Here is a 9182-nt window from a genome sequence, read left to right as displayed (position 1 = left end):
GGGGGAGGGCAGGATTAACCTAAGCAAGGAATGTATAAAAATCTACACAGTCATTCTCTACTTTGTAGACTGTCCCCAAAGAAGAAGAAAAAGAAGAGGCAGAGGAGGATGAGGAAGGGAAGAAGAAGAGATTAGAAGGATATCCTGCACAGATGGACTGTATACGGGGACTATATACTGGTGTTCCTGAAAGCCATGAGTTATTAAACAAAAGTCCAGTAACATGCGTGGGGCATGTCCACATAAGCTGGAGGTTAAGGACACCCCAGAGGCTCCCATAACAGTAAAAGCCCTTGCCGTTCCCCAAGGTCATTCAGCAAAACCAGCTGAAAACGCCCCATGCTGAAGACACTGCATAACTTGAATACAAATGCAAAGTAACATTTGATTTAGGATGGCACTACTATGTATGTCATGTACTCCTCACAAGAAAATGATTAAAAATGTGTCTGTGGGTGTGGGCGCTTAAATTCTTTATCAATTTCCTGTCACATTTATAATAATAAAACTCATTTTGTTCTCGAAAAAAGATTCCACACAACCCAGCCTCCCTCTTACTTCGTTTTATGCTTAATGTACATCAGTCAGACTGATGTACGTAATTGGATATTAGAAGATTTTAAGGGTTATGATTAAAGATGGCAGTAAAAATAGACTTTTATCTGTGAGAAACAGATTCCACTTTTACAGAGGAATGCTTTTGTAACAGCAGAAATGGCCTCCACTGACTTGTATGTCTCTTCAGTGAGGCTTCTTCACCAGATCTCCCTCGATTACCAGTTAAAGTGGGTCAGTGTTGCTAGTATGAGTGAAACGGTTTCTTCCTTCCTGGCATCCGTTCATTGAGCATCATTACAAAGCACTATGTTTTGAGAATATAATACAAACAGGAGGTGCAATACATTTACATTCATTGAGCTTTCATTCTGTTTAAAAGGAAAGGAGACAAAAAGCAAGCAAACAAACAAAAAAAAAGTGAAATTTCAAGTAGTGGGTAGATGCCACAAATACTGTAAAAGGCCATCGGGAAAGTGAAGGCCCTGGGAGGGAAAACAGGATGTGAAACCTGAGAGGAGGGGGAAGAACTAGCAGTGGCAAGACCTGAGCATAGAGGACTCGCACAAGGAACATGGAACACTGGGAATGAGAGTTTGCTTGGAACACTCAAAGTGCGTCAATATGGCTGACGTGCGTAGAGTACACCACGAGTAAGCAACGTCAGAGAGGGCTGAGCACAGGTTGTGAGAAAAAAAGCGGTTTTTAATTTTATTATAAATGTGACAGGAAGCTGATAAAGAGTTTAAGCATACTAGATGCATATTTCTAAATCATTTGTTTCTGTATGTATAAGTACCACAACATACACATAGAGGTCAGATAACAAAAAACTTGAGGGAATTGGCTCTTCCTCCACCATGTGAGTCGTAGAGTAGAATACAGACCTTCAGGCTCCGTGCAGACAACATCAACTGTTGAGCCGCTTTCCAGTTCACTATTGTGTGGTTTTAGAAGACTGTTTTGTCTGCCGAGGCCTTAATCAAATAGTCTCAAGAGAACACAGGTAACTTTCATTCAGATCTAATGTATGCAAATTTATACTGCTAATGCTCAACTAAACAAGCTATCCCAAACAGCATACATTTTCATTTTTGTTTTGTTTTTCTTCGATACAAAGGTTTCTCTATGTAGCTTGGCTCTCCTGGACTCTCTTTGTAGATCAGGCTGGCCTTGAACTCAGAGATATGCCTGCCTTTGTCTCCCAAGGTGCTGGAATTAAAGTGTGAACCATCATGTCTGACAATATACACTTTTTGGACATTTATTACTCACATTTTTTTTATAAATGTGAAACTTCAAAAAGCTTTGCTTTTGGACTTGCAGCAGTTTTAACTTTGTGTTCATTCCATATATCATGATTCATCAGCTTCTATAAAGCAAGTATCTCTCTAGCTGAGTACTCTTCAAACTATCTGATGTAAAAAACCATTTTTTGCCTTTTTATTAACTAATTTTTAATTAATACTTTCATATAACACAATACGAATTAATAGAGAAAACACTTTTAAACAAAATATATTTTATTCTGTTGTTAGTTTTAAAAATAATTATATTAAAATATAATATAGTAAAATACTTATCATTAAAAGAAAGATAATCGAAGAAGAGGATATTATAATAATTTACAAAACAGTACAAGCTGTTTGTTACTTACGTACATAGGGAATTGACACTTTTTGAATATTAGTATGTTGTGCCACTCCATACTTTTAGATAAAGATTATGAAGAGAAATAGTAATTTACTATATTAACTACATATTGATTTTCTTGGCGGTTGAGATAGGTCTTCCGGTACGTAGAACTCTGGCCTAGAACCCTCTAAGATAACTTGGAAGATCTGTCAAGCGTCCTTCCTCTTCCTGAATGTTAGGGACAGAGGTGTACGTCACCATTCCCATTCAGGTCAAAGGCATGGATATCCACATACTTTAAACAAACACAGACAGACTTCTATTTCTAATGTTTAGCACAGCAACTTAACTTCTTTCTTGCTTGTTAAATGTTCTAACCCATGAAGGCTTGGTAATAATGCTACATGTAAGAAACTGTGTGTTTCCAATGGTCTCTGTCTTATTTTACAATATCCAAATAGAGTCATTAATGGGTACAATGGAATACTTTTAAAACAACTTTGGCAATTTCAGGTTGTTAACTTTTACCTGCAAGGGGCTGGGCCAGCTCTCTGTTCTCCCACCCCCCAGGCTGACTCACCCGTACCTTCCTCATCAGGGCTAGCTAGCTCCACTGCTAACACTGAGGTTTTCAACTGTGATCATTTATTTGTAAACAGTACCTTAGTCATACTTCTCAAGCAAAAAATATGTATTGAAGTAATTTTATTCATAACAATCTGTTAGAATTGTTTTACAAAAAAAAAAGCTTTATTTGAAACCATCTATTCATTTCACCCTTTTGCTAAATCAAATGGCTGCTGACACAGGGAATTAAAACCAGTGGTAGGCTGGAGGTGGCTTCTACTGGTCTGGGAGGATTAATTGTATTTATCTCTCCTGACTTTTCAGTTAGTGATAAGAGGTAGGTAGTTAAAATCCATTTTGGTGGCAGTATTAGTGTGATGAAAATCAGAAAGCATTACTAGTCATAGAAAGTGTTGTAAATATTTATTAACATATCACCGATTGTATTTCTAACCTTAAAATTTATTAGAATAAAACAAACAAAAAGAATAGAGATATTAAATATGAAATTATTTTAGATGTTTTTAATGGACCTTAATCATGGTCTTTAGGCTCTATGCTAAGAACAAGAAAAACATCTTCCTGGATTATGAAATAATCAATGCAGTATGATTTTATATTATTCTTCCTATGCTTATTCATAGAAACAATAGAAATACATATTACATATGTAATCATATAATCAAATCATATGTGGTAATTGTAGGGTGTAATAGATATATGCACGCCTATTTATATCTAGGTAAAATCTTTTAAATGTGATTTAACAATTATCTTTTTATTTGCCAGAATGCACTACCAAAATTCTATTTATTCTGCCCCTAGAGGTGTTTCAGGTGTGACTGCCGTGTCACAAGGGTGTCAGTAGGTGGCAGAGAGGAGAGAGGCTACAGGCAATGTTCTGACTCAGGAACATCTGAAATGTTTCCCTGAAAATAAGCACGTGTCAGACGACCACCATTACGACCACCATTTCAGCGCCAGGGAAGCTGGAGGGGGAGCCTGGAATGTTCACTAGTTTGGCACTGCCAAGGCCCGGACGGGATCCCAGGACATGGAGCAATGTGGAGACCGGAAGAACCCCTCCTGAGACTTCGGGCTGGGCTGCAATCACTGCGTGGGAGTGAGCCCCAACTCTCGCGGGTGTCCACTCGGGCAGGTCAGGAGAGAGGCGAGACTTGAGATGACCACCAGACCAGCGCCATGGGGCCTGGACAGGGAGTGAACCTGAGATGACCACCAGTTTGCCCTGGGTGGTGGAGACCATGCCTGAGATGACCCCTGTCCAGCACCATAATGCACTAGCGGGACACAGCAGTCCTGCAACAACCCAGACACTCAGGTGCCATAAGGAGTTGCAAGTAAGTGGTGGAGAAGTGGAAGAGAAAGAGGAACAGAAGGACTTGGGCACAATGAGGAGAGACCTGGGACCACGGTGGGGTCCTGGCCTGTGCTGCCACTGGCGGCCATCTCTGGGCCTGTAGTCATGCAGCAGCAGGGGTCTGTTACCACCAAAGGACAGGCAGATGACCCCAGTCTGGGCTGCCTCCCCGGGACATGTTGATGTCTGGGGGCTGTGCGGAACTGGTCCCACCCCTCACCCAGCTCACCCCAGGAGAGCTGGCCCTGGGGACATGAGAACAGGAGAGTTGACTCCGCTGCTAGCCAGGTGTAGTACTCAGGAGAACAGGCACAACTCCGCACACTGCAGGAGTTACGGGTGAGATGCCCCAAGGAGAAGAACATGGGGAGCTGGCCTTAACATTCCATCTCCCCAGTGCTGTTGAAGACTAGAGAAAGAAAGCCTCCTTCCCCTTTCCCCCCACCATCTGCATCAGGCTGGAGACGAGGCCCTGGGAGAGCAGGAGAGCTGACCCTTCCCCTCACCCACTGCAGCAGAACAGGTCCTGCAACAACAGGTTATCTGATTGGGGTGCATGATGAGAAATTTACAAAAACATTAAAAGTTTTTAAAAATTCTATTTATTATATAATAAAGCTAGAGATAATTATGCAAGGTAGCACGATGAACAAAAGGAACTATTCTAGTTGAAAGTTAGCCTAGAAGGAGAATTCATGTCTTGCCTCTACAAACAAATAGGCAATAAAAAAAATCTAATACATCACTGAGAAATCATAATTAATTACTAAGGGAAATTGGAAGAGAATAGATGCAATTATATAATAAGTGTCTGGTTAAACAACATGCAAGTGAATGAAAAGAAACATTTAGAGAACTGAATAAGTTGTCCCTGGTCTGAGATGAGCGAGATCACATTACTTCACTCTCGCTGTGATCCTAGTTGGAACACTTGTGTCTGTCACCACAGACACAAGCACATCCTAAGAGTCTCCGTTAAAGGCATCCTAATTCAGCGTGTGTCAAACTGGGCCTCAAACCCAACTGCTGATTCTGAAGATGTCATACATCATTCGTATTGCCTCCAAGATGGAACTCTGGGCTTGCCTGTAGAGAATTATCTTGGTTCTACAGGCTTAGAAAGACCTCCCCACTGTGGGTGGTTCCATTCCCCTGGTTAGGTTCCTAGAACACACAGATATATATGTACAGCATACACAGCATCCATGGGAAAGCTGTTAAGGAGTTTTGAAACTTTTTATTTATTGCTGTAAAAGCTCATATAAAAAAAGTCAGAGCTCCTACAAATAATGACAATTGACATGTGTGCCATCATTTATAAAGCTTTTTTCTACACACTATCTTCCAAAGAGAGTTATGTGAGATTCTGAATTTCCAATCTGAGTTTTAATTTTTAAACTTCCCTGAAAGTAACATGCCTAGAACAATGCTTACATTAAATCCTACACTGAGACTCTGGGAACTTATACGTCCTTCACATTATGCATTCTTTTCAACCAGCCAGTGAGCATACACAAACGTAAAGATGAAAGAGATCAGATTTCTATAAACTCATAATTGCCAACCCAATATGCTGCTTTCTATCATATGAAACTGGCAATTTCAAAAACAGGAAGGAAAAAGACAGTAGAACTCTATTACTTCCCACAGAAAAGTTCAGCAGTCTCAAGAATTCTTCCAGTACTCTATCTTCCATTAAGTGGTACACAAATTTGCTTTTCCTTGTTCACAGTGAAAAAGAATCATCTTAACTGTTCCTTTTCTCCATAAGGAAAGGTGAGTAATTCAATTGAGCTATTTGTTTCATGGGCCAATCTAATCAAAGAGAAGCCACTAAATATTTTTAGCCATATTTTACTTTCATTAAATTATATATAATTTATTATATTTATAAACATAATAATATATCTGATATTAAATTATATATTATATATTTACATCTATTTTCCACTTTTACGTGTGTGCCTGTGTGTTTGCATGTTATGTGGGGAGGTATACGTGTGTTGAAGTATGAATGCCCATGAGAGAGCACATAGAGACCCAGATTGATTTCTTGAATCATCTTCCTTTGTTCTTATACCTTTTTGAGTGAGGCAGGTGTCTCAATCAATCCCTGAGCTCACTGATATAGATAGATAGTCTTGCTAGCCAGCTTCCACTGGAGATCCCTTCCTGCCTTCTGAAGCTGGAATTACAGGTTACACATCATACCTCCCTAGCATTCACATGGGTTCTGTGTCTTTTATGTGCAATATATAAGATCCAAGTTCATCTCTAAGGTCAGTTTTAACTGGTTAGTGAAATCTATTATATAGGTTTAGGTCACCTATGAAGAACATGTCAAAACATCTATTTAAAATCTAATTGACTGTATTACAGCTGACAATATCTGATATAACCAACGTGGTACAAACTAATATCAGTATTTCAGTACTTATTGAATAGACCAAAATAATGCAAGCTTTATTTAAGGTCATGTCCAAAGTTACTTGATTGCCACTGGTAATCAATATACCAGAGGTTAACATGCCCCAGACTCTACCCCCATGTACATAAGGGTAGCACCAAATGAACTTGGTGTGTTTAAAAAAGAGGATATGAAAGTTGGAAGAGAGACGCATACTGCTGTATATAAGTTTTCTCTAGGGTTGATGCATTCAGTCGTGCAGGGATGCTCCTTAAACCTCAGAAAATTCTAAAGGGGGAGGGGAGTGAAACATTCCATCCTGCAGAAAATATGTTGTTTACTTCCTGAATCTTAAGATTGATGGAATATCAACAGAAAGTCCCTAAAATTGACAAGATGTCCTAGGCCATTTTCTCTTAAAACTTACAAAAGCAATAAGGACTGATAAAAAATGTACTCAGATGTCCTGAGCTTCCTAGAAGAGCAGACCCGCTGAGCTGCCTGGGAAGGAAAGTCACTGGCCTACTGAGCTGCCTGAAGGTTCTGTACTGAGGTCTAGGGTTCCAGTTTTTATGAGCTGTCATCGATATTAAGGCGGACTTTTGTAACTGCTGTAGATAACCTCTCACCGATGTGCTGTAAGTAACCCAATAAATTCATTGGTTCATCGTGTTGGACTTTAGTGATATTCTTACTCTGTTCTGTCATTGATTATCTAGAGTGAGTGTTAGGGTTTCACATCTTCCATGAATAGTTGTCACACAATATCTCCACCGTAACACCACACACACACATACATATATACATGCAAATATACATATACATGCAAAGTAGGTCTTTTTCTTTGTGATACAATGCATTCACCTAGATAAAAATTCAGATAATAAACATACACAAGAGTATAAAGTCATTCTCATCCTCTGATATTGCCTCAATGTTACTGTTGTTGAGATTAAAACACCACGACTAAAAGCAGTTTGGAGGGAAAAGGATTTGTTCGGCTTATACTCCAATATCATTCATTATTCATCATCAAAGGAAGTCGGGACAGGAACTCAAACAGGGCAGGAACCTGGAGGCAGGAGCTGATGCACAGGCCATGGAGGGTTCTCCTTACTGGCTTGGTCATCATGGTTTGCTCAGCCTGCTTTCTTATAAACCCAGGACTACTTGCTAGGGGAGTGCAACACCCCTCCCCCATTAATTAAATTTTAAAAATGCCCCTACAGGCTTACCTACAGCCTGATCTTATAGAGGAATTTCCTTAAGGTTCCCTCCCTCCTCTCAGATGGCTTTAGCAAGTTTCAGGTTGACATAAAACTATCCAGCACAAATGCTACTTTCATTTGTAGTTTCCTAAGGCATCCTTGTTTTTCCTTTGTAAATTTTGCTTTTTAAAAAATTGTCTCTTTCAGCCAAACATGGTCGTACATGCCTGTAACCCCAACACTCTGGGAGGCAGAGGCAGGCTGATTTCTGGAAGTTTGAGACCAGCCTGTTCTACAAAGCAAGTTCAGGACAGCCAAAGCTACACAGAGAACCCCTGTCTCAAACAAACAAACAGAATAGTTTCTTTCAAAATTCTGGGCCTTGAATCCAGGGCTTTGTGCATGTTATCTAACTATTCTTTTACTGAGCTACACCCCGGTTCCCCCAAGGTAGCAGGTTACAGATGGCTTCTTTCATCCAAATCACCAACTCAACCTTTAAATATATTTAAAATGTGCTTATTAAGAATAATTATCTATAAAAAAAAAGCACATACTCTAATTTGCGTAAGACATGAGTTAGTTTTAAGAGACTGTCATTCTACTTGGTTCTCAAGCTCTAAGTACCACGCTCTTTTAGAGCCTGTCAGAATAGAGAAGCCTGAACCTCATCCCTGGATGCTCTGAAGCCGTAGTGTCAGAGTTCAGTTTAAGCCTTTATATTTGCAACAAGCTGCCAGGCAACTGCCGTGAAGCTGGTCAGCCAACCACTTGTGGAAAACACAGAAGTGATCTAAGCAGCATTTCAGCATTCATTTTCTTAAAGCAGGCAGTACATCTTGAGCTTAATGGCTGCTTAATGCTAGTACATAGTGAGTCTTAGAAATGCTTTTTTCCCCCTCTCATTTAGTTCTAAAATTGAAAATTAAACAAATCGTATTATGAATTTTTTAGTTACTTGATATATTTTCCCACTCATTTGCCAATTCAGAACAGTCTCACACTGGCTCTCAGAGAGCACCAATGCACAAAGTAGTTTTGGATATGGAAGCTTTCTACTATGGCGTTTCTTTTTAATTCACTTTGATTTGATTTGGTATTATATGTATTACAATCAGTCACAGGCATCCTGGCAAAGGTAATATAATGATAATGAGCACTTAATAAAACATCAATGATTGATGAAACATCAATGAAATATTTCTTTCAAAACATTTAACTATTATTTTGATAATAATTGAGAATGATGTTTGTAATAAATAGATCATGGCTTAAGTTTTGTTTTCCGCGTACTATTAAATTCACGTTAACATTTAAAATGTGCCTTCATTTAAGTTTTGGGGGTTATGGGTATATGGAAATCATTTGTTTGAGTGAGGGGCAGATGCATGCCAGTAGCACATGTACAAAAGTTGGAGGACAACATTGG

General features: G+C 39.3%; 1 pseudogene; it reads left to right on the top strand.

Moving 5' to 3' along the window:
• Positions 1–3571: 3571 nt before the first annotated feature.
• On the top strand, positions 3572–3694 carry LOC129681136 (small nucleolar RNA SNORA17; annotated as a pseudogene).
• Positions 3695–9182: the final 5488 nt, after the last annotated feature.

Source organism: Psammomys obesus, unplaced genomic scaffold, assembly GCF_907164565.1.
Source record: "Psammomys obesus unplaced genomic scaffold, mPsaObe1.curated_primary_1811, whole genome shotgun sequence".
Classification (NCBI taxonomy): domain Eukaryota; kingdom Metazoa; phylum Chordata; class Mammalia; order Rodentia; family Muridae; genus Psammomys; species Psammomys obesus.
Note: the sequence above shows the minus strand (reverse complement) of the source record. Positions and strands in the feature narration are given on the sequence as shown.